A 4,906-nucleotide genomic window follows, 5' to 3' on the forward strand; every position below is an offset into this window, starting at 1 on the left:
ACAGCCAGATCTTGAATTCTTGTGGAGGAACACTTTTAGAGACTTCAGTAAGGGCAAAGAAGAGACTGATGGGAAAATGCCGAGACTCTTGGTGAACAATTTATCCCTCTGCTTGGCAAGTTTCACTTCAATATTACAGTCTCAGATATCAGAGCTGGAAGGATGTCTATGGTCCTCAGGGCATCTCACCTCATTGCACAGATGAGATCACCAAGACCTAGGGGTTAATTTAAGGTCAGTAGCCCTAGCCTGTCACCCCAGGCTGGCCATAGAGCCTTTGTACCCACCAAGGTAACCAAATGAGCCTATTAGGAGCAGTGCTTGTCAGCTTCTCAAGTGGGGGCTTCTGAAGGTGGGATCATCACTGACAAGTCTATTCAAAGACAAGTCTATTCATTTTAACCCAACTGATTCACTTGGCAAGAACAACCTACTTACATGCTGGCTCAACTATGAGACCCTGCTCACTAGTGGTATGAAATAGATCCTTGTTCCGCAAAGGCCCAAAAGGGGAGAGGCCAAATATGCTGAGTTCATGGAAATCAGACATGTCCTTGTGAGACAAGAGAAACTCTCTTGGAAAAATGCATAGCCAACTCTCGAGTAACAAACCTTCCCTTCCCATTCTCTTATGCTCCAAGGATCAGAAACCCAGAATGGCCCCTGAGGGTAGCCCATAGCTCTACCTGTGTTTCTGGATCCCATTGGGCTCTAGTTCCTCTAGATCTTCCCACTGCCAAGGTATCAAGATGACCAGCAGCCCTGGGAGCAGTGCTGTTGTTGTACCGTAGGCTCAGGGGACACAGAGTGTCACTCAGGGCAGGCTAGACTTCATGAACAGGAAGATCAGCAGCAGCAAAAGTAAGATTGTCCCCAACTTATAGATGAAGAAAGAAAGGATTTTGTCCAAGGTCTCACCAGAAGATAAACGGTAGAGACTTAGACTCATGATTTGTGCTTGGGTATCTTTGGTACTGCATTATTAATGTCCCTTTGGGATTAGACAGTATACTCCACATAATTTAACTACAAGGAACTGGATATAGAATGTAAAGGATGTGTGGAAGTGTAAATGGGGTTAAAACACCCCTCAAGGCCTGGTATCCAGGGCTAATTAATAGTAATAAGCTGTTTCCTCTATCAGCATCAAGAGCAAATATAATATGAGCTTTTAGTTTCAGAGGTACACAGTCACTGCCAGATTTATGGCAAAGCTGGGAGGGAGCAAAGGAAGAAACACCCCAAGTTCTTTCTCCCCAGCCCCAAGTTCTGATTTCCTGTGTGTCTTCCAGAGGAAATAGAGCTCTGCCTATGCCTTTCATAAATTCAGTCTCCAAACAGACAATGGGGAGGTTAACTCTGGACGTGAGAGATGGGCTGGGCAGCAAATGGAGACTCTCAGCACAGATTACTTCTAGAATGGCTGTGATGGTTGAGGTTTTGTGTTAACTTGGCTGGATCTAGATTACCAGTGGTTTGGCTGCTAAGACCCCATGTTGAGATCTAATATAATGTAACCACTTCCATGATGAAATCTGCTATGAACAGCCAATATATTGAAAGAAACTTTCCTTAGGAGTGTGTCCTGCAATGTCTCATATATACAAAGATGAAAGAAGAAACAAGTGAGCAGAGAAAGAGGGACCCACAACCACCAAGAAAGAAGAGCTAGAAGTGGAATTCTTTGGACTTGGCATCCCTGCACTGTGAAGTTTCTAGATCCAGGATAAGACTGATGCCAAGATACATGGAGATCTTCAAGGAATGCTGGGTCAACATGTGCTGATATGAGACGAGAAACTTTGTCCAGAATCAGTGCTCTGAATTTAGACTTCTAGCCCCTAAACTGTGAGAGAATCCATTTCTGTTTGCGAAAGCTATCCACTTGTGGTATTTGTGTTAAAAACAACACTAGGTAACTGAGACAATAGCCCAGAATGACTTGTTTCTGAATGGATGACACATCCTGATGCAGTCCCACTATCCCGCTGAAGAATCAGCTGTTGTTGATCAGTGCTCTGAGTCAGTTCCGACTCATAGCAACCCTGTATAGGGTTTACAAGGAGCAGCTGGTGAGTTTGAATGCCGACCTTTCACTTCAAACCAACCTTGTGGTTCAGTACTAGGGTAAGCAAAACACACACCTGAAAGAATCCAGAGAGACAGAAGCTAGAGCAAAGAAGGTTGATTAAAGCACAGACGTTCTCACAAAGATGAGACCCAGCTGCTAAAGAGTCCGGAGAAGCCGCAGTGAGTTCTTGGTTTCATTTAGGATAGGCTCTAGCTCTTCTGATAGTTGTCTCCTGATGCCTACATTTTCCTATCATAATTTAGGGCCCATCATTGGTCATTTCTTCCTGGGTCTGATGTAATTCTTTTCCATTTTTCCTCCTATTTGGGCTTTCTGATTGGGTTAAACACATCTGGTGTTAGCTGTGATTGATCTATGGTCAGTCTCTCTTCCCTGTTCTAACTGCCTAACAACTATAATAGCACAACACACTGAGATCTGCAGAGAAGCGGGAGCAAAGCCCAGGCCTCTGCTCTGGAGTGGCACACCCATGAGAAGCAGGACTAGACACACATGTCAGGAACACACACCCAGGTCAGAGCTACAGAAACAAAGCTCAGAGCTTCTGAGAAGGGAAGACATTCTTGTGGGTTACCACAACAAACAAACAAACAAATAAAACACAAACCTGTTGATTCCAATTCATGCTGACCAACCACTTTTGTTACAGAATAGATTTGCTTCATGGGGTTTTCTTGGCTGTTATCTTTATGGAAGCCAATCACCAAGCTTTTCTTCCACAGCTCCACTGGGTTAGTTGTTGTTAAGTTGTTGTTAAGTGCCGTCGAGTCAGTTCCAACCCATAGTGACCCTGTACAGGGTTTCCGAGGGTGTAAATCCTTACGGGAGTAGAAAGCCTCATCTTTCTCCCGTGGAATGGCTGGTAGTTTCGAACCGCTGACCTTAAGGTTCGCAGCCCGATTCATAACCACTACGCTACCAGAGCTCCTTTAGACAAGTATAAACCACCATTTGCAATAACCAGGGACATAATCACAATCCTCAAGGTATTTTTGGTGGTGGTGGTGCTAAGTGCCATCGAGTCCATTCCAATTCATTGCAACCCTATGCACAGTTTCATTCATCATTATATAGCCTATATTGTGAGAAATACTGGAAACTTATCAGCACATTAAAAAATGGGCTCTAGGGTGGTAAGAAGGAGCTCTGGTAGTGTAGTGGTTACAAATTGGGCTGCGAACCTTAAAGTCAGCAATTCGAAACTACCAGCTGTTCCACAGGAGAAAGATGAGGCTTTCTGCTCCCATAAAGATTTACAGCCTCAGAAACCCTGTACAGGGTTGTTATGAGTCAGAACGGAATCCATGGCACATAACAACAACAACAAGGGTGGTAAGGGGGTTCTGGTTTGGTGTTATGAGTTAATGCACTGGACAGCAAAGTCAGTTAGCAGTTCAAGTTCACTAGCAGCTCCTCAGAAACTCTATACAGGGTCTCTATGAGTCAGAAAGGACACAAAGGCACTTAACAGTACATTCCTCTACTTCTAGCCCAAATCTAAACTCTGCTTCCTTGGGTCTTGTGTCCCTGGGTGCTAAGCCTCTTAGGCGACGTGCCCAGAGCTAGCAAGGATAGCCAACTGTAGACAAACAGATTGAACTTTCCTGCATTTTGTAAAAGTTACCCCTCTTCCATCCTCTTTCACTGAATTCTATTTTCTGCTCCTATCTCATGTCCTTGGGGTGAACACTTTTTAATTCTCCCATTTAATTTTGGTGGGGAGGAGACAAATACTCATCACCAAGCAAGTGTATTTATCGGAAAGTCTCCATTTAAAAAAACAAAACAAAACAAAAAAACACCTATTTCTTCCCAGGTGTTTAATAAAGTGCATGTTTTCAATACAAGATTAAATGATGTCAGTCTGCCTTGAGAGGAGATAAAGAACAGAAACATAAAACCAAAAGAAAGAGGATAACTCAGAAAAACAACACCAAGTCAAATAAATATACTGATTACACTTAATGTTTCAGGCTACGTGTGAGAGATCCCAATTCCAGCACCAAAAAAGTTTGCCCTTGAGCCACAACATTGGCGATTCAAGCTCACTAGCCACTTCTCAGAAACCCTGCACAAGGTCACTATGGGTCAGAACTGACTCAATGGCACTTAACAACAAGAACGTCCCTCTGAAGAAATAGTGGAGCAAAACATGCACATGAAAGAAGCCAGAGAGACAAAGGTTTGAGCAAAGAAGAATATTTATTAAAGCATAGGTGTTCTCACAAAGATGGTGGTGGTGGTAAATGAATGAATATCCTAAAAATAATAAAGTATGGTTTTAACACTTGGGAAAGTTACCAATTACCTCAACTGACTTAGCAAAAATTTACTGAAAGGATTCTCATTCTTTACTGACAGAGGTTTTATGACAGTTACGTTATTGAAAAATCTAAAAGTGTTTAGAATAAGTGCCATTAAAAGTCTGAAGATAGAATAGAAAATCATAACTTTCCCATCCTAAAGTTTACACCAGACTTTATGTTCTCATGCAAGTGTGGATTCTGGGAGAGCACAACCAGCACTTCCTGAAGGACCTTGCATTCTTGTCTTGCCCCTGCCCATGTAGTCACGATGATACTTTGATGAATAACGAAATCCTGTTACCCCAACATAGCAGAGTAATGATCTATCTGTCCACAGTGACTTGAGTCCTTTGACTAAAACATTGCTTCCTTCAGATATTAGAATTGGAATCTACTCCTGGAGAGTTGGCGATTTAAACTTTCAGTGTTACAAACCTAAACACATATTTAGTCTCACATTATCTCCAGGGAAGACCAATGTCAGAGACCAATTTCCAGAAATCTATAA

Source organism: Chrysochloris asiatica, unplaced genomic scaffold (genome assembly GCF_000296735.1).
Source record: "Chrysochloris asiatica unplaced genomic scaffold, ChrAsi1.0 scaffold00020, whole genome shotgun sequence".
NCBI classification, from domain to species: domain Eukaryota; kingdom Metazoa; phylum Chordata; class Mammalia; order Afrosoricida; family Chrysochloridae; genus Chrysochloris; species Chrysochloris asiatica.